Source organism: Anser cygnoides, chromosome 7, assembly GCF_040182565.1.
Source record: "Anser cygnoides isolate HZ-2024a breed goose chromosome 7, Taihu_goose_T2T_genome, whole genome shotgun sequence".
Lineage (NCBI taxonomy): Eukaryota > Metazoa > Chordata > Aves > Anseriformes > Anatidae > Anser > Anser cygnoides.
The window spans coordinates 34,383,965-34,405,319 of NC_089879.1; the positions used below are offsets into that span (position 1 = coordinate 34,383,965).

At 38.5% G+C, this 21,355-nt stretch overlaps 1 long non-coding RNA gene across 8 annotated transcripts in view; it reads right to left on the minus strand.

Moving 5' to 3' along the window:
- Window positions 1-21,355, minus strand: part of LOC106032688 (uncharacterized) — a 442,177-nt gene that overhangs the window by 83,112 nt on the left and 337,710 nt on the right. The window contains exon 1 of one of the 8 annotated variants that reach the window (XR_007167419.2): window positions 4,513-4,618. The exons of the other annotated variants lie outside the window; for them this stretch is intronic. This is a non-coding gene — a long non-coding RNA (uncharacterized lncRNA). Of the gene's footprint in view, window positions 1-4,512; window positions 4,619-21,355 lie in introns of those variants that run through there. 8 annotated transcript variants of the gene reach the window in all.

Below are 21,355 nucleotides of genomic sequence, written 5' to 3' on the forward strand. Positions count from 1 at the left end.
GAACCAAGGTGAACAAGATCCTTGCAACTACACTATGACCAGCACAGCAGATGACATCAGCACAAGTCAAAGCCAACACAAGTAGGTGCATACTGGGAACTCTACCAGAACACCCAACAATGCCCCAGCTGCTAACTTTTAGCAGTTCTTACATCTGATGACAGCTCCAATCGTGCCCATTTGCAGCTAGAGCTTACTAGCAGTTTGTGTCTATCATTGTGAGGCACAACAATTTCCCCAGTTTATACTCTTAAGCAGTTCTCCAGATCTCCTAGCTGTTGAGGAAACTAAGGACAGTGATCAATTCTAGTCCTTTCTCTACTTTGGAAAATGCCATATCCAGTTTTCATCCCTATAGCTGATCTCTCCACATTTGCCCTGTCCCCTCAGATTTTACCAGCCCATATACTATTTCACTTCTATCCCCCCACCTCCTGCAAATCCAGTGCATTCTGAAGCCTGTCTCATGTGGGGCCTTGTGCCAATACACAGACTGACAACAAAAACACTATGGCTTTTTGCTTTTCACAGAAAGCTTCATCACTTCACTCTGCCTTTACCAAAGAAACAAACAAACAAGGCTTCACCTGTGGTTTACGAAAAGTGGCCCAGTACTGTCGCTCATGCAATGAGCCACCATCAGTTCAGAGAAACTGTGAAGAAAGAGCAACACAGAACAGTTTAAAGGACCGAAATGTGCATTTAAAACAAGCAGAGCAATGAAGAGGCCATCTGAGTAAGTAATTAGGGCTACTCATAACAGATCCTGATTCCAGTTTGTATTGAACTCATATTTAGCACACTTGCCAGAAAAAAAAAAGCATCAATTTCTAATGGTCTGAGAAAATTCCACTCGCTGTTAAACATTATGTTCACAAGGTCTTTTGCTTTGCAAAATTGGTGATGTTTGCCCCTCTTTGCACTATTGAGAACAACAGCCTGAGAAACACTTTTTTTTTTACATTAAAAAATAGCTTTGAAGGCAGAAACACAATACATCTCAAACCTGAGAAATCTGTAACATCTAGAGCAAGCTACATGTACTTAAGGACTACTGTCTGCAAGAGTGGGTCATTTTTGTTGAACTAAATGAATAGGAACTTCTTAAAATTATATATATATTTTAAATTAAAAGCAGGTCCCATGTAGAAGGATTCCCTATTTTTTATTTTTATTTTTTTGAGATACATTGAATATGAATATGAAATTTAGAGGCAGCAGAGTGGGAGGAAAGATGGGACAGTTAGCCTTGCTCCTAAAGCATAAATACACAGAAGAAAGAAGAAAAAAAAAAGAAGTGCACCAATTATTTCTGTTTGCCTTCTCTTATTTTGTATTCTTGCTCAGGGACTTTCCTAGTAGACAGTGCTAGAGATAGAAACGTCTTTAAAAATGATAAGCATAAGGTGCAATGAGGCAGCAACCTCACAGTTCCAGAATACAATTAGATAAAGCAAACCTAATATAAATCATTACATAATCAGTGAAAATGGGAAAGGTTTAAATTGTAAGTGAAGCAAAGAGTGAAAGAGCTTGGATTAATGAAGTACCGATGTTTACTAAACCTAGCTATTTACTAGTGCCTTAATGTGTTTTTATATCACTTAGGAGGTGACTTTTTCTCCAACTATCACGCTTGTTTTTGGTGTAGATTTACTAACATCACCAATAACTACTTTTTTTTTTTTTAATATACAAAACCCACTATTTTTTCATGAACCTCTGAAATAGGTCCAAGTTCTATAATTAGAAAACTAGCTCTCACTGTTGATTATAGTTCCATTCTATTTTACAAGTTCCACAGAAGAAAATCCATGTCTTCAGGGAGGACAAGAAAAGAAAGACTCATTTTTTTTTCCTGATCAGAGGGTTCTGGACACAGTCATAAGATCTGGTAGTTTGGATACAGACGAGTCCGGAAGCAAGTTTTCTCACTTGCTCCTGGAAGTAGTCTGCACGTTCAGAAGTACAAATTTAGTACTGACACACAGATGAGGCAGCTGATTTTCCATTACCCACTGTTACTGGACAGTAGGGTTGTGTGGAATTAAAAGTAATAAGCTCTGCCGGAATTTGGGTAAGTTAACCTCAACATGAATGCCCAGAATTGCAAGCTCCTGAAAGAGACCAACAGCCAAGTGGCCTCATCTAGCCCTGCTTCTCCTTTTCCTTGCTCAAGGTTGAAACAATACTTGGTTATCACACAGGGTTAGGAGCAGAGGACAAGGTGCAGCTACAGAACAGAGAGAGAGACCTGTATTATGGAACTGTTAAGCCACACGCACTGAGCACAGGATGTAGCATGGCTGACTGTTTTCCTCTTAACAAGGAATACAATTCTTTCGTAAAGAACACTTGGATCAGCCAACAGTAATAAACTCACAGAAAACCTTGATGGATCACCAGCACTGCCCTCGTTCACTGAAACAATAGGGCATGCTACAGACCCTCAGATGAAAGCCGAGCAGATTTTGACAATGTCATATGAGCCAGTATCAGGTTCCTAGGCAGTGGTCAGGCTCCCAAATCTCAGCCAAATCACGCACATCTGGCTTTTCAGATCTCACTCAGACAGAAGACTCCCTTCCCCTAGACAAGTAGCACCAGTAAAAATACATCTCCTCAGGACTTAAAGTCAAACTAAAATAATTGTGTGCTGCCAGACTTCAGTGCAGAGGATGAAGGAGACAGAAAAAAAAAAAAAGAAAAGACAATACCCCCACTGCACGCACACAAGTGAGCCTCACCAATCAGTATTTCCCCCCGCCCCCCAGCAGCTTTGTGCTAGGAAAACATTGTTTCTTACATGGACTTTGCTGTGTGCAATTACATTCCTTTTTGAGAGCTTTATTCAAACAGAAATGCTATTCTCAGTAACACATTGTGGGAGAAGTATCTTATATTTCAGTTTTTCTTGTATTTGTACTTGATCTTAGCCCTGTACAGTAGCCTATGTTTGCACCAAGAGTGGCTGGCAGTTCTGTTTGGATTGTTGTGTCTCTACACAAATCACAGAGCATATAGCTGTTCGCTGACCTGACTATGCACATAAATGCTGTCAGACACAGAGAGTGTTTGTTGATTCAGAAATAGGCTTATTAACCCATATGACAAAGCCTACGCACACAGCAGAGGGTGCTAAGGCAACTGACAGGTATCTAGGTGTCACAGAAGAATACAGAGATCTATTCTCTAAATAAATGGCTTTAAATCACAAGTTAGGTGTTCCACAAACTTCCCCACCTGTAAGAACATCAACTGGCGAACACTCTAGCTTCATGAGTTTAGAGAAAAAAATGTTCATTATGAGGCATTAAAGATGCAGCGATATTATTGAAACCCTAAAGGCAGGTAAGATCAATTTTACTCTTGCATGCAATGCTGAAGTCTCTGTAAATCACAGTTGCACATCCTACACCACACTGAACCATTTGAACTAGTGCATGCAGACTTCAAATTAATGCAAGTACTGATTTGCACAGGTGCAGCAGATCTGCTCCGTGAGCATAAGGCTGAAGTCCACACAGCTGGGGCTATAACCATGTTTTATTAACTCTTGGAAAGAGTTTTACATCTAAATAAGAACAAATGTAAGGCTGAAGATGCAGTAGCAGTAACAAATCCTTCATACTATGAGTTCTGGACTCTCTTCTGCACCATCACACAGCTTGGCGTCTACAGACCTGTACAACTCCTGGTGCCTGCTCTTACAAACATATCCTGAAGACAAGCTCCATATGAGCATTAGTATGATTCAACAGTACAGATAGGAAAAAGCATTTGCCCCTATATTTCAACTTCTAACATTGTTATGAAAGCTATCAAGTCACAGATAATAGGAAGAGAAAATTTAATTAAGCACTACAAGTTTAGCCAGTTCTAAGTAGATTTATGGTCAACAACATATTTTTTGCCCACAGATAGCACTACTAACTTACTTCACACAGCCTACGTTGATACAGCACGTGGTGCTTCTCCTGATGTCAGCAAACCTGTCAATTGAGTACAAGAACACATTCGATAAAAAAATCAAGCAAGAAACCTCTACCTCTCACAGAAAGGGTTCACATCTGTTTCCACTGAGATACAGCCACCTCAGAGATGGCAAACAAAGCCTGTTCAACAGAGTGCATCAAGGCTAAGCAACAGCTTAAGAGAAGAAATAAGAAGACTTTGACTTGCTGCCACCTTCTAGTTTACTTTTTCAGCCAAATCTGCATTAGCCAAATTTCTTTCAAGCTTAAAAAAAAAACAAAACCCAACAAAACACATGTAACAACGCAAAACATTCTACAAAAACTATCACAACCAAATACATCATCAACCCTACTAGAAAAGCACCAAATAAAATAGCAATTGACACAAACAGTTCATTGAGATACATAGAAATCACATTACTTACAGCCTTTGCAGCCCTCCACCTTCTACAGCAGAGTGGTTTACAATTAAAACTATATATTTTAACAAAGTTTGCCATTTGTGTTAAAATATCTTTTCAGGGTTATACCCTACCTTCAAAGTTGTGATGACTAAAGTACTCCAACTCCCTGCCTAATACTACATGGCTCTGAAGAGCAAGTAAGCTGTGTCATCACTCTCACAGTCAGGGTAAACTCACAACATCTGGCTAAGCAATAAGATATTCTCCCATCAGAACCTCATCATGCAAAGCTCTTGCAATTAAGCCAATCTGTTTTACCTCGATACAGCTGTAGCTCAGCCCTACAGCCCTACAGCCATAACCCTTTCTTGTTTGTATTCTGTTGGTGGTTCTTATTTATACAACGTAAATATCCATTTTGTATTTGATGAGGATACTTATTTTTGTGAAGGGATGGGATCAGTTTTAGGTAGCAGTAAAAACAGTGAAATGAGGACAGAGGCTGAAAAGCATATATTAGAAAGGCATGCTGAAGACTGTAAAACCAAGTACTTTAAAGTTATCAAATTCTAGAATTAAATCTGCTTATGCAACTTTTTTGTTTTGGCTTTCTTGTGGATATATATTTTGATACAGTCTTTAATTACATGATCACATTTTTTTTTTCCTTTCTCCTGGACCCCTGTACCTTTCCCTGCATAAAAGAAAATGTTTGCTTAACAAGAAGTTACACAATCATCTTTTTTTTTTTTTCTTGTCTATATTACTCAGTATCTGGTTCATGCCTTACCATAACGTAGCCCTGCTCTGAGGCCAGATTTATTAATTTTATTCTGAGATGTTCTGTCTTGCTTATTACACTGGTATCCAGATCCCACTGACAAAAAGGATTTTAGTTTTACAACGTGTCCCTGGTATGAGAGGGAATGAGCCAGATTCTGCAGATGCAAACGTGGGACAAGAATTGGTAAAGCATAGAAATGTAAAAGTGTGATATATTTTATTTTGTGATGTGTATACGCTAATTTTTTCATTCCTTTTTCTTGATGACTCAGTTCACAGGCACTGTTTTCACAGATTAAAGCAGAAGGTGGTAAGCAAAGAAGTCCATGTGACCATCTGAATATTGAAAGCAAAGTTTCAAATAGGCCAAATGTTACTGTGGTGTCACTCATATTTTACAAACAGAAAACACAATTAAAAGCCAATTTAGGTAAATCAGTGCAATCTACTGTGTATACACATGACTACAGTGGTAAAGTGGCCTTCAGTATTTTTGATACTTCTGTGACAGCCAATTTAATGTTTTTTTTAATTTTCACCTCAGCTTTTATTTCAGACCACGATAAGGAAATGTCAAATCACTGCTAAGGATCTCCATTACCAAAATACAGTTAAAAATATTGCATAATCAAGCTAAATTGACGTGACTTCATGTACACCCTGTAAGATCATTTACTTTCAGAAGTCTCTTAGATCAACTACCAGGTTCACACATAACGTATTCAAAAAAAGCTGTTCCTCTTCTGCCTTTGATCATTGCTGTATCACTTAAATCTATCTATTGAGCCCATAGTTCATTTATTGTCCTGGTAAAGCTGGGTTCTGATATGAGACTATTGCCAATATATCAACCAGCGTGCTCCTGTTCCAAGTTCTTTTGGTGTAGATGTTATTGGAAGCTTCAGTCTCATGGGATCAGAAGTTCACCTCAGCATTGCATTATATACCTGCAGACTAGTACGCTGCAGTTCAAGCCAGACTCTTTAAGATTTGTGTTTGACACAGCCCTTGATAAATAGGAGGCTGCCAGAAAGAGCCCAGCTGAACACAACAATTGCTAGTAAGGTAGGAGATGGCAGAGGTTTATGGGAATATTTTCATGTCCTTTATCAATCTGGTTCACCTCCCTGTTGCTGAACATTAAGACTGGCTTTAGTCACTACTGAGCTAGATGGTGTTATATTGATCCAAAATCAGTGGCCTGGAGCTTTTCCTTAAATATCAGTTAAGTACCACAACAATGTTTTCATCCGTACCTTTAGTCCTCGTTCTTCTGAAGCAGACAGTAACAGTTTTCAGGAAAATGTCCCTTGGGTAATGGAAAAAGAGGAAATAACTTCTGTAATTAAGGGTGGTACAGTTTCAAAGTTAATGGTAAATAAAGGTGCTTATGCAATACTTTCAAACCCAAAGATTCTTTGTGTTTTGACCTCTCATGCTTATCTAGTCACAATCTTCATTAAATTTGTTTTTAAATGAAGCAATGGAATCATGAGAAAAAATATAATGCACAAGTACATTACAGAAGGAGCAGGTAGATAGATGGACCAAAGGACAAGGGCTCAGAAAGCAAAACTTCCGTCTTGCCACTCACTTCCCCTTTCCTGCTGCTTCCTTTCACATTTCTTGGGTTTCTCTGTTCCCATGTCTGAATATTCATTTCAAAGTTGACTGATGCAGCTGACATGTTTTGGATCCAGCACTTGAGGAGTAAGCTGCATTTAGGCAAAGTATAATCAGGGATAACTCCATGTAAGCCCACAGTAATTACAGGTGAGCTTAACTTGGCCAGCTATCTTTAATTTAATGAATTACGGGCATAAAAGGTGAAGTCATGCAATTTCCAGTGCACTGATTTATTAACAAAGGCAAGCAAGTCAAAGCCCACTAAATGTCATAACTGCTTATTGTTTTAAACATCAAGTGGCAACATCCACATCCATAATGAATTCCATATCTGTGTTTAAGTACTCATATGGTAGTAACATAAAGCTTATGAGAAGGATTTTAAGAAAACCATTTAAAGCTGCCAGACTCTGGGAGCTAAAATAGCAAGGAAAATTCACTGCCTCACAACACAACTTGTTATACAATTAATTTGATCTAGAAATAGAGTATTTACAGGGTAATTTGCAATACGTAAACTGTTAAGCACAAAATGGCACTCTTTAAGTCATTAAACACAATTCACCTTCATTACAGGCACAGTTGGGATCCAGGGATTTCTTTTTGTGAGTGTGTGAGCCAGAAAAAAAAAAAGAAAAAAAAAAAGGCTGTTGTCAGGAAGATTACTTCTGTATAATTTAATCAAGTCTAATACTAAGTATAAGCGATCAAAATGATGTTTGATCAACACAAGTCACAAAATACTCCTCTTCAACAAGACTCTGATATAAGTTAAGCTTACTAATGCATCCAGGAATTCACTTTTAAAGTGTAACTTTTGGAGCACAAAGCAGTTAATGTGATCACAGTCAACTAGCAATTAGGTTTCATCAGGACTGACATAATGGTATTTTCCTTCATGGAAGATAAACTGTTGGTTAAGGAACTATATCATTGTTTCGCATGCTCTCTGGTTTTAATAAGTACACAGACTTGAAAAAGCCCCACAGTGGCTGCTTTTTAACATGTTTTAATCAGCCCAACTAGTAATTTTTAAAATGAAGCCTAAGGATACATACAGATTGAACCATTTCACTGTGTGCTTTTAAAGATTTAAATTCAGTTTTTCCTCCTTTGATTTATATACCCACAAAAACAAGCAACTTTATCGTAAGTTTTTGAGGCCGTGGTAAGTATAAATCATCTTTCCTCTTGTGAAATCCACACTGTTTCTACCAGCAGAAAGTCTGAATGCAAATGTCAACCTGTACAGTCCTGCTGGCAATTTTGAAAAAATGCATGGGCCAATGCACAGATTCATTTGCGTATGAGGTTTCCAATAAAGCTATCCCAAACTGGACAATTGCAAACTATGTATGTGATTTCTCATCTGTGTCTAAAGACAAATTTAATGTTCCCAAGAAACTGTTGTTTTGTACAAACAGCAGAAATTCCAGTGTCAGTACTTTTCTAAAATACCGTGGATCTAAGAGTCCTACTGGGGTGGACAACAGGACACAAAACAAAACAAAACAAAAAAAACTAACAAGAAAAGTGGTGGGTTTTAGGCAGCTTCGATAACTTTTTCAAACTTTCCATTTACAGGAAACCACGAAAACCAGATCAAGTTAGCCTCCTGTAAGAATTCAGGAAACTTCCACTCTGAAGTATACAAGGCATAATGAGGAATTAGAATTTTGTTTTCGTGACAAATGTGAAAATAATCACTGTTTTACTTTCTTATTTGAAGCAAAAATGATCTAGAGAACCTAGAACAAGAAAACTCAAATTCTCAAGTCAGCATTAGATAAAACAATTTCTTGCAAATGAGAGAGACCTGGCAACTGACAACAATTTATATTAAGCAAATAGGATGAACTAACTTCGCATTTCCCAGCACCCAAGACGGCTTAAAAAAAAAATAATATATCCTAACATATGGAGTTATTCATGTATCTAACATTTTCATTTGATGTATAAAAAACGAATAGATTGACCCAGATTTTTTAGAGAGTTCCATGTAAATTAAAATCACAGAAACATAAGACTAGAAGGGATCTCAAGAGAGCACTTAGTCAAACTCCCTGCACGAAGGAAGAATCAAGAATACTTAAATCATCCCTAACATGTTTAAACTGTTCTTAAAAGTGCTGGTTAAGGAGTTTACCACAATGTTGCTACATAATCTGTTGCAATTTATGAATACCCAGTATTTGGAAGTCAAGCCAATTTATTTCTGCTATCATTCATTAGACATTGAGCATAATTATTCTCACCTTAATATCTGGGTAACATTAGAAAGATCTTTATTTCCTGTAAGTCTTCTATTCTCTGTGATAATTAAGCAGTGTTTACTCAAACTTCACTCATGCTTCCTAAACCTCTTACCATTGTAGCTGCTTCCCTTACTGATTTTTCCAAATGTGTACATCTTTTGCACACTGTGATGTCCAGAATTATGTACCAGCTGAAGTCTCAGCCGTGCTTAACAAAGCAATTGCTACATTTCTACTAGTATACCCCCAAATAAGAGCTGTTTTTTCTTGCAACATCACACTCCTTGCTCATAACTTAGACTATGATCCATTATAACTCCTATAATATATTCTGAACTTTGTAACTGCTCTGTTTTTGGCTGCATGTATTGATTTTACTTTTGTCAATACCCAGCCAGTTCTCCAATTCATAAAGATGAGTTTGAATTACAGTTCTGCCTTCAAAAGTGCTTGCAGCCAAACCCTTGTGTTTTGGTGTCATCCACAAAAGATGCAACTATACTCTGTATTTCATTGTCCAAAATACTACTGAAAATAATAAAAAGCTGAGTGTAGAACAAATCCATCTAAAAGAAATGGATCACTGCAGAGATCCATTTGAAATTCCCTAGTATTTGAGAATTCTGCATTCCCATTAGTCATCGTTTTCAATGCACTTTGAGACAGCAATACTAGAAAATCAAATACTTCGTGAAAGACGTATCCCATCTATCATTTTCCTCTGAATCACTTACCACAATCTGACGAAGAAGGAAAATGGATTGATTTGATACAATTTCTTTTCCATGAACATATTTATCTATGCCTTAATCTCATTATTGTCTTCCATGAAGGAAGCTCTTTATAAATAGATAAATGCTAGAATATTTCTGGGGACTGTGTGTGTATGTCTCTAATTACTCAGATCTTCATTTTTTCCACTTCTTTTTTGAAATTGCATTTTTGAAATGCAGATTTTATGTTCATTCTTTACCAGTCTTCCACAAGTTCTCAAAAATAGCCACTAATTGCTCAGGGACAATTAGTTTCCATAAGTGCTCTGAACTTCCTCCGCCAGTTTGAATCTTGCCTAAATATTCTTCAAAGCACTTGTGCTCTCTTCTGCTTCTCATGTTAAAATGATTTTGTTAAAAATCTGGTCACACTAGACCTTTCAGAAGATGGAAAAGGTGGCACTGAAGGTTTTATCTGCCTATGCCATTAGCTATTTTAAACTACTTTAGTAGTTTTAAGTCCATTTAATTATTTACTACTAGTAGAAATAGCTACAGCTAATACCTCTGCCCTAGAGTCCCTTGACAATTTTTGGCCTGCAACCATGTTTTTGTTATCTATATATGTATAAAGATATTTTTTTTGAAAGAGGATGGACTGATGTTCTCTGTGTTGTATAGAACAAGAACCACCCCACTCAAAACCACCCCAAACTGAAAACAAAATCAGAGACAAAGAAACACTGCCAGAAGTGTTTACTAGCAGGTTTTTTTAGTACTTTTTTAAAAAGAAAAATATCTGTTCACTTTTTACATCTCTGATTCAGCAGTCTCTTCTTATACAGTAAACAACATATGTTTAAATTGAGACCCATATGTAAGGCCTAGTGATATCAGTAAGCTTATGTTTTTTGTGAAATTGTAGTCATACTACATACACAATATTTCTTTCTAGAGGTTTTTAATTGGGGATGCTTTTTCAAAGTAACCAGAAACTGTTAGCATTTAGTGTTAACTGTTAGCATTTTCCACAGCCATACCAATGTGGAGTTTAAAAGTCTAATACTTCTTCTACTCAGATGGTAATTCCAGTCATATAATAGCTTGTTGTCCTAGCCCAAATCAGGTTTGTGTAAGCATATATGTGTCTGGCTGCACATTCCCTGAAGTTATGAATGGCATGTCCCTACTTCCAACCCTGAACCCCTATGTTATTGGCCATAAAATGGCAAGTTTCACAAACCTAGAAGTGGAAATATTTCAGCAGGGAAAAAAGGTAATATAAATGTAATTCTGTAAGGAAACCTAGGTTCTTGGGAGTATAGAAAGGGATATCAATGTTAGGAATTATTTCAAGGGCTAAATTCACACTATCACAGATATTGTAGATACTGCAGACTTTAAAAATGATTACAACTTCAAAAACCCCTAAATATTTCATGAGGCAAATTATATAATCTGGCCAACATTTACTGTAAACCAAATAAGTAACTAAGCTGCCCATTAATTCACAGAGCAGAGTGTGATAATATAACTGCTCTTAAAAATAGGAGTCGTTGTGAATGACTGCTTTTAATGTTTTAATAAGCATCATTAACTTCATGAAAGGTTTATAAACATTTACTTTGCAAAACTTCTCTACTAGCAATAGGATAGATTTCATTGCTTGGTCTTATAGAGGTTTCTTTCTTAAATAGTGAATTGAAAGTAGGCAATGTGTAGCTCAAAATCCATTGCAAACCTTCAGACTGTATGAACTATTATAAACCTTTTCCCATTCCTAGGATCTCATTCCAACACATGCCATAAGTTGATCACTTATATTCAACAGTTTTGAATTTGCTTTGGATATTTTCCTTCTTTGTTGGTGTCACATCAGGCAAAGCCCTCTTTCTCCCCCTACTTAACGGGATAAACCTATTAACAGTCAACCATTAACACCTAGGGTCTCAATTCAGTAAAGGAAAAATTACCTCCATAGTTGCCTGCTGTGAGATCTGATGGCTCTGCAGCTGAAGAGTCTGATCAAAATAGTTTATGTGGAATTAATAAAAGGAATACATTGCAGTTATATGGCACTTTCTTATTTTAGAATCTTCAAGTATTAATTAATGAAGCCTCACAACACTCATGTGAAGCAGGTAAAGGCTATGAATGCTTCATGAAAGAATAACTGAGTTATACAGAGTTGAAAAGAGCTTCCAAGGGGAAACTGTAAATTGTTGCCAGATTGGGATTAAAGTTACTCAGTAAATCATTTGATCATAGAATCAGAGAATGGCTTGGGTTGGAAGGGACCTTAAAGATCATCTAGCTCCATCCCCCCGCCATGGGCAGGGATGCCGCCCACTAGATCAGGTTGCCCAGGGCCTTGTACAACATAGTCTTGAGCACACCCAGAGATGGGACATCCACAACTTCTCTGGGCAAATATCTGATCCGTATACACAGTTTCTTGCATGATAACTGCATTTCTGCAGCTAAAGGCTTTAACCATAGAGAATTATCCTTTTCTTCTGCCTGATAAACCTGTGTTCTTCACTGTTCCTGTCCATGTCCACTTTAGGGCAGACTCTAAGTGCACCATCCATTATGTGACTAGAGGAGTGTCACCGAGTATGCTTAGCATAGAAGTCTGTATGCCAACTATCCAGCATTTCCTGACGAGTTCTATAGAAACTGGAAATTTTCAAGGAACACTGAGCATTCTGTGTGCTGAATGGGACTGGAAATAACATGACTAAGTTTGCTGTAACCATGTTGTGAAATTTCCAGCTGGTTCCTTGGGCATGTATGTTCACTAAATGGGAACTTTTGGGAAGGAACACCACGTGGGTGTACTGCCGTTCAAAGGATCCTTGGCAGGCCAAAGAAGTGGGCCAGTGAGAACCTCATGGAGTTCAACAAAGGGAAATGCAACAACCTTCACCACAGGCTGGGGGCTGACCAGCTGGAAAGCAGCTTGGCAAGAAAGGGCCTGGAGATCCTGGTGAAAAAACTGACTGTGAGCCAGCAACATGGCCTTGCCAGAAAGGTGGCGTCCTGCGTGATTTCAGGAGAAGGACTGCCAGCAGGTTGAGGAACAGGGTCATTCCCCTCTGCTCAGCACTAGTGAAGCCTCCTCTAGAGTGCTGTGTCCAGCTCTGGGCTCCACAGCCCAGGAAGGACTGACACAGGTTTCCCAGAGCCTATATCCTTGGAGATATTCAAAACCCAACTGGATGTGGTACTGAGCAATCTGTTCTTGGTGACCCTTGCTTTGAGCAGGAGGGTTGGACTAGATGATCTCCAGATCTGCTGCAAACCTCAGCAGTTTTGTGAGCAACAGATGTTTTTGAGGTTTCCCCACTGCTGTGGAAAAGTAACAAGGAGATATTGGCTGCAAAATGAGAGCTACACCCTTCTCTTTAGACTGTGCGAGGCTCCTATCCTTGTTTATTATTATTTTAAAGGCTGCTCTTGGAGCAGGAGGATATCTTCTATGGAAAAGCCAGAGACATTCTGTGACAGCCACAACAGATTCATTAATCTAGCCACTGAATAGCACAGAGCCAGCAGTCTAAACTAATTATTACATATCAACAAAAATGAATAGCATAAATGGTTTCTTTTTTCTCTATTTATAAACTTATCATTGTATATTAATGATCATAAATTGCATAAGCTTTTTCTTGTTCTTCTAGCAAGAAGTATGTGAAGAGTCCTTGCCCTTATTTGTTTTCTGCAGTGTGGATTGTTGCTGCTGGGCAGACATTTTTTTCTGCTAATCAAAATTAGGCCAGGAGTGCATTTTCACTGGTACCGAGGGCATGATCCTTTAAGGAAATTCAGTACTGCAGAAATATTACTGCAGACAAATCAGTATTAAATTAAAGGTACTTTTGTCAGTATAGCTTATTTTGCTCACAACCTCCTGTATCAATTACAATGTCAAACCCACTTTTTTAGCATGGTTTCTAAGGAAAAAAATAATGCAATCATGCTACCAGCCTGTCTGTCAGTCCTGACCCTAATGATCTTGAACCTGCCAGCCAATTTCAACCACATCTGACAATGCCTTCAGGATAGAGGTCTCAAAAATCTTCCTCTCTGAGAAGTTTAATGAAAATCAGGAGTTGGTAGAGGAGAGAAAATGACCGTATTAATCCTTTCTCGGAGGAAAAGACATGGAGAAAGGAGGCTTTATTCATTCTGTTGGCAGTGGCTAGCCGGGCAGTCGCGTGTGTGTGTGGACTGACTGATCAAAACAGCTTGCAAAGCAGCACAAATATATGTACTCTGGACTCATCACAGCAGAAAGCAGAAACTTTTGGGAGCTGGAGGACAAGGGGAGGTTGGGAGGGGTTGTAAGAATTGCAGGGAGCAAAGGATAAATGCATGGCATTGCAATAGGGAGTGATTTTAGGAATATGAGACCAAAGGGGTATAGCTGAGGATTCAGGAAATGGAAGGGGGGAGGGAATAGTAAACATCCTGGGAAAAGAAATGGGGCACTGGTTTTATGGGGGAGACCTGCAGATATTGTAGTCAGAGCTGTCACGGGCTGGCTTATTGAGTGGAGGAGATGTAGGTTAATTAATCCTGCTGCTTTTGGAATAATTTATTAAATTACATGCAGCTTCTGTAATAGAAAATTTGGCTGGTATACGCCTAGCGAGCATATTGAACAGGACAGGCTTTACACAGGAGTGGCTTTGAAATACAAGAGGGGCATCAAAAGACCTTGTTTTTTTTTTCTTTTCTTTTTCTTTTCTTCATGGTGGGCAAATAGGCAATGAGTCAGTTCAGCTAAGGGGAATGATTTAGTGATTGATCTAAGTGTCAGGTCTGAAATCACTGCTGTAGACTCCTTGAAACTACAAGGTCATCTCAGCCCTTCATCGTTCCAAGGAAGAAAAATTAAGTGCCATGCAGTAACCACATCAAGTCCTTTGACTGAGGCCTTTTAAAATGAAGGCCCCTCTTTTCTATGTGAATTTGAAAGAACCTGAGGTACCTGCCCCACCAGTGAAAGCCTTGCTCCCATTTTCATACCCTCAGTGTTATACAGCAACCTGCACGCATGTGTGCATTTACCTGATTCCAGCTGATAAATACGTTAGAAATAGACCAGTAATATATGTTACACTATGAATGAGCACACACATTACACTGAAAAATGAGAGACACTGTAAATACCAGCGCTAAACATTAGTTCTCTGCTCTCTGTATGAATAGATTTTCAGACCACTAACAGTTCACTCCTGCCCTATACACATAAGAAATTCTTTCCTGCTCTTGCTTCTTTACTAGTACTCAGAGTAAGAGGCAGATGTTCAAGCCAAACATAAGGATAAATTAACCTATGACAAGCTCTGTGCCACAATGATCATCAGTGAGATTCAGCTGAAGCTAACATGGTAACATGGAGTTTTACCAGAAGCTCATCTAAAGCCACACTTTTAGGTTTTCATGAACTGCCATACCCGAGAGAATACCCAGGCTGAAAACACCATTTGCTCATCAGATTTGCACTGGCTCAGCATGTCTGGGTGAACTGCAAACTGGCCAAACATGGAGTCAAAACAAACCTATTACTGAAGGTTGCCTTACCACTGTCTAGTGTTGTTTCTTGTCTGCACAAGACATAGGGTGCAACGGGGTCCTTTTCCATGGCTGAGGCTGCAGTGCAGTGCAGCAACTGTACCTGCACTGTGCTACTAATAATATCTACTGGCCTCCAGAAGTGTCAGTGCATCAGCTTTCTATCCCAGAAATACGTTCACTACTGTCAGATTCTCATTTTTAGAGAAAGAAGTCAGATTCAACCATTTCACACTGAAAACTAATAAAAAAGAAATAACCCAAAGTGGAAAAATTAATTTCATGCCACTTTTAAAATAAACTTAACAGGAGAGAGAGTAAAACAAGTAATAGCCACTTGTTGTGTTTTCTGTAAGGTACTTTGACAAGAAATCAAAGCAAGTCAGGGAAGCATGTTTCTCCAATATTGAGAATGTAGCTGTAATAACTGTTACATTAGCCAACACAAATTGAGAAAGCCTCCAAATCTGTGACTTGTCTCCACATGTCAAGAGGAGCATCTGCTCCTGTGATTTGCTGAGAATGAAAAATACAGCTTAGTGTAGGGGGAGGGTTATAAGCGAATTGTGAACAAAGGACACAGCTATCTGAGTGCAGGAGGTGTCTGATTTAAGTTCAGTTTAATCTTTGCTCTTGTGCTTTCTTTGTTTGAACATATCCCTGCAGAGGGGTGAGGGTGTAAGAAAAACTGAAAGAAAAAAAAAACATCAGGTACAGTTGAATCTCATTTAAATTGCAGTCTGCAATGGTTAAGGACTTAGATTGCTGACTTTGTTATAGCATCTGAGGGACACACAGAGAGGAGCCTCAGCAAAAATGTGTGTGCTTTTGATCCCAGATGAGACACGATTTTTTTTTTTCCTTACACAGTCTGTACTCTGTATGAAGGCACTGCTCCTGAACCAGACAAGACTAGTAACAAGGAGCTGAGCAAGGCAGAGAGCAGACAGGTAACATGGGGAATGTGCAAGTTCCCATCCTCCCCAACAACCCCCAGCCCCACAGGAAACCTGCACTGCTCCTGCTCTTCTAACCCAAAGGCTTCTTGAGCTGGTCTGAGCTTCCCAGCTCTCCCTCTGAGGGCAGGGGTGATAAATATGCTGGGAGAACATTCACACGGAAATTTACTCTTGAATAGCTAATGTGCTTCAAGGTATCGACAGTTTATCCACAGTTCGCTCGTATCCTAAAACACATTCAGAATTATCTCCCTGGTTTTCAAAACTCATCTTGAAATATAGAATCACAGAATAGAATCATAGAATATCCCGAGTTGATAGGGACCCATACGGATCATCAAGTCCAACTCCTGGCACTGCACAGGTCTACCCAAAAGTTCAGACCATGTGACTAAGTGCACAGTCCAATCGCTTCTTAAATTCAGACAGGCTTGGTGCAGTCACTACTTCACTGGGGAGCCTGTTCCAGTGTGCAACCACCCTCTCGGTGAAGAACCTCTTCCTGATGTCCAGCCTAAACTTCCCCTGCCTCAGCTTCACACCGTTCCCGCGGGTCCTATCACTGGTGTTTATGGAGAATAGGTCACCTGCCTCTCCACTCCCCTTCGCGAGGAAGTTGTAGACTGCGATGAGGTCCCCCCTCAGCCTCCTCTTCTCCAGGCTGAACAGGCCCAGTGCCCTCAGCCGCTCCTCATGTGTCTTCCCCTCTAGGCCCCTCACCATCTTCGTCACCCTCCTCTGGACACTCTCCAACAGTTTCATGTCCTTTTGTACTGCGGTGCCCAGAACTGCACACAGTACTCGAGGTGAGGCCGCACCAGCACAGAGTATCTCTGCATCTCCCTTCCAGCTTCTTATCGCTTCAAGACCACATGTCATTGTTTACCTATTCCTTCTTTGCCACTGTAGGACTCCACAGTTAGTGGTTATTGCTTGTTCTCATCCTGTTTTTTCCACATTTTTGCAAAACACTTTCTCACCTTTCTACTCCAGACAACTGTACTGGATCTCATGTAAAAATTTCCTGTTTGCTTTAACCTGTGACTGACTGACCCTATTCATCTTTCACTTTTCTTTAGAACTAGCTTGCAAAAATCCTACTGGCTTGCATTGTTTTGCTATTTTAAACACTAGTTTTCTTTCCTTGTCCTTGGCTCAAGGATTCTTTCGAGATGTTCATCTACTTCTGCAAAGCTGAGCTTTGCTGTACCCAGCTCTGCAGAAGATGTTTTATTTATTCATCCATTTATTCGTATATTCTATGAAGGAATAAGAGATGGCCGTCCCTTCCAAAGTTGTTGGGATAAAATGTAAAAAGCAAGAGAAAGGTAGTAACATGCTACATGTAGCAGGAAGGAGGAACACAACTTGCAAAGAAAAGGAGTCTGAAGAGTCTGCCAAGAAACCAAAACCTGTGCAAAGGGTTAAGAAAATAGATGCAGTCAGTATCTTCAACAAAGAACATGTTCAGTTTTATAAACATGGACTCTTCTCATGCTATTTTCTAGAAGGGGACAAAATCCTCTGGCTAGCTACGCCTTTTCATGGGCTCTCAGAGGTCCCATTCCAAGGCTTTGAAATTTAGCTGCAGCTTAGCATGTGGTAATTATTTATTCCCTGCAGCACGTATAAGGGCATATTGAAATGCTTTTAGACTGAAAGAGATTTGGAAGAAGTCAGAAACCTTTCAATGATTTGTATGTAGTACCTCACCCAACTTAGTCCCAGTATACATGGTCTTAAACATGCAACTACCTTCATGTAAAAGTGCTTTTGTACTGTTTACCCATGTTGCAATTCATAATCATTTCAAGCAAAAGACTATCCAAAAAGGGGAGGGGGAGGAATATAAAGGAAAAAATAGTATATCCTACGCTGTTCATGAGGTAAGAGAGTGAAGGTTCACTTTTCAGTTGGCTATTGCTTTACTGAAGCTGATAAAGCTACAGTAATTTGCTCTAAATGAGGATCTAGACAAAAACCATGCTCAGCATTCTCAAGCTGAATGGCACTGAAATCCAGGTGTTTCTGGATGTGCGTTGATATGGATAGAAAAATATTTTATGTGCAGTGAAAATATCATGACTTGAGCAAAAAGCACACATAATGCTTTTGAGTTTAGGTATGAAACCACTTTGTAGCCTCATTTAGTTAGATTTATTTCACTGCTGCCTCCCTTCGTGTACATTCAATCTAATACTATAAAAATCAAAACCATCTTATTGAGAGAGTTGATGTCCTCCAAAAATACCTGAAAAGAAATACGATTAAAAAGGTCTCCCCTCCTCCTAAAGCCAAATAGTAAATGGAGCCCATTTTTAAAAATTATTTTTCAGTCAGCTCTACTGGTTGTTTTTATAGCATCCTGTGTGAATAGTAAATTTTATAACAACAGATGGTAGTTAGCCCATGTCTGTTTTAAGGAGAAAAGATAGCACAATATAACTACCAGTAAGTTAGCAAACATTTCTGTGCAAAGGGAAAAGTAAAAAAAAAATAAATAAATAAACGGAGTGATCTTCTTTATGCATTTTAGATATGTATTACTTTGTCCACACATTGATTGCCTTGAAATAGGGCATGAACAATTATGCTACACTATAAGTAATGCTTCTTACATGAGCATTTTATTATAATGTCCATGTAATTTAAAAATAAGGCTATTTTTAAGACTTCTTCAGATGTACTCCCTTCTTTCTAATAGTGCCTGGACAAGGAGCCTCTCATACAAACAAGTGACCATTGAACAAGCCCCTGTGCCACCTGTCCAGTAAAAAGTGCAAGGAGGTGTTCCTGAAGTGCATTGTAAGGGCTCCATGAAGTCCAGATATCCCAAAGTACCCAGGTATGACAGAGACCCAACCTAAAGGATTATTCCCCTCCCCCAAATACTTCAGCTCCATGTTCATCACAGCAATAAGCACAAAAATATACATTTAAGGATGAAATGTCCCTCTTCTCTTGAAGCCTGTATGAACTTTGCCATTCCTTGAGAAAGGACAATGTTTCATATTGAACTATACTTCAAGTTTAGTAGAATCCTTTTTGAATCCTTGCCTTTTTAGGCAAATACGAATATTGCTTTTTGGATTTATTATTATTATTATTATTTAACTATTTTTTCAGTAGTAGATTTGTTTCTGCAGCCTCAGTGTCATGATACTGCTTTTCTCATTTTCAGTAGTTCACGTTTATCTGGAAAGTAGCTAGCTTTGGGTCTAATGAGAAACATCTGAGAAATGCTGCTTTGTTATTGCAGTTGTGCCAAAAAACGTGAAACAAAATAAACTAGATCCTTTTTTGGGAATGGAGTATTCTGCCTTATAGGAAGTGCTCCACATTTTATGTGTTGAGCAGAGCCAGTCAAAGAATCCAAACAAATGATTTTCTACTCCTCTATATATCTCATTGTTTGCCATTTGTGAGACATTCAGTTAGCTGCTGGTTTATTTGAGATGGTCTTGGTAAATCGACAGAATATAATTTAATTTATTGTAAGTATGTAATCATGCAAAAATTGGTCCTAAGATGGTTCAAGAGATATTTCATCTCTCCTTAATCAGTAATACAGTGTTTAAAATGTTTGAGTGATCAAATCAGAAGCTAAAACCACAAAACTCTTTCATTTTCATGGCTAACCAAAATGAGAATTTTTTTAAATAACTCATAGATAAAGTTTTGTGACCTGTTTAATAAATATAAATAGTGAATAAACTAGTAGAATCCAAGCTATTTCTTAAAAGTGGAGAGTGTTCAAGAGGCATTTGGGTAATGCCCTGAATAAACTGCTTTAACTTGTGGTTAGCCCTGAAGTGGTCAGGCAGTTGGACTTGATCTTTGAAGATCCCTTCCAACTGAACTAGTCTATTCCATTAGAATATTCTATTCTATTCTATTCTAATAATTAATTTGTTAGCAACAGTTCGAACAAAACATAAAGAATGCTGACCATAAACATTTTCTTCATTAACCCATGAATGCTTGATAAATTGCTAGTGAGTTAATAACAACACTTTAAATAAGCAAGCTATCACAAGAATGCAAGTAAAAAGCAAATAAATATCACATGAGTAGTCACTGTAGCCATCACATTGCCAGAGAATCAAAATCAATTAAATGTCTTTTAAAGGAACATTAAAAACTACAAGAAAGCTACTAAACTGCAGGCAATGGGAGGCACGACCTTCTCCAGCCATGGTGTGCCCACGGCCCTTGCTCCCAGCAGTGAGGAGAACTCCCTTCTAGTTTTCTACTTTATCCCTTTTACTTCTGACGTGACCACTATAAAACTTGTGCCCCAACATTGGTCTGATCTTCTCTGGCAGATTTATAACCTTGATTATTATTGCATGTTATTATTACAGTGAATCAGCAGATTCAGTATTTAGGGTGGAACAGGAAACACAACATAGAGGTATCTTTACTGATTTGTACTCAGCATCATTTTCAAACAGGTTTTCACCCACTTTCCTTATTCCAATCAAAAATCTGTATTTTTATATTCCGTACTTTTATTTACACCTCAGAAATGCTTCTGTTCTCAAACTAGCTTGTTAAGGCTAAAAATAGATGAATTAGGAAAAGCTCAATGAGCTCTGCTCTGTAGTATTCAGTGCAATAACAATGAAGTTCCCATTGAGTTCAGCAGAGATGGTTTTTGCAAAGGAAGAGAGCCTACAAAACTTGCCCCCTGCTAGCCAGTTGTCTTCACAATATAGCTAACAACAGTTATCTTTGAAAAAGTCTAAATTTAGGAAAATATCCGAGATTTTGAAATAATTTATGCATTTGTTAAACTTATTATTAGATTCCTATATTTGTAAAGCCCAAATTTTTTTTTTCCCCACTCGGGTTCAAACTGCTCTACCCCCCACGACACATATATGAGCTTAAAGGCTTCCTCTTTAACATAGCCTGAAGCCATTGCTGTGTATAACAACTGACTGAAGTCAATTGGAGGTTGTGTGATTCCCATTCTTTCAGTAACTGTTGAATTTATCTGGAAAACAATGAAGAATTTTATTTTACATTGTCTAGTCTCTGCTGCCATTGATT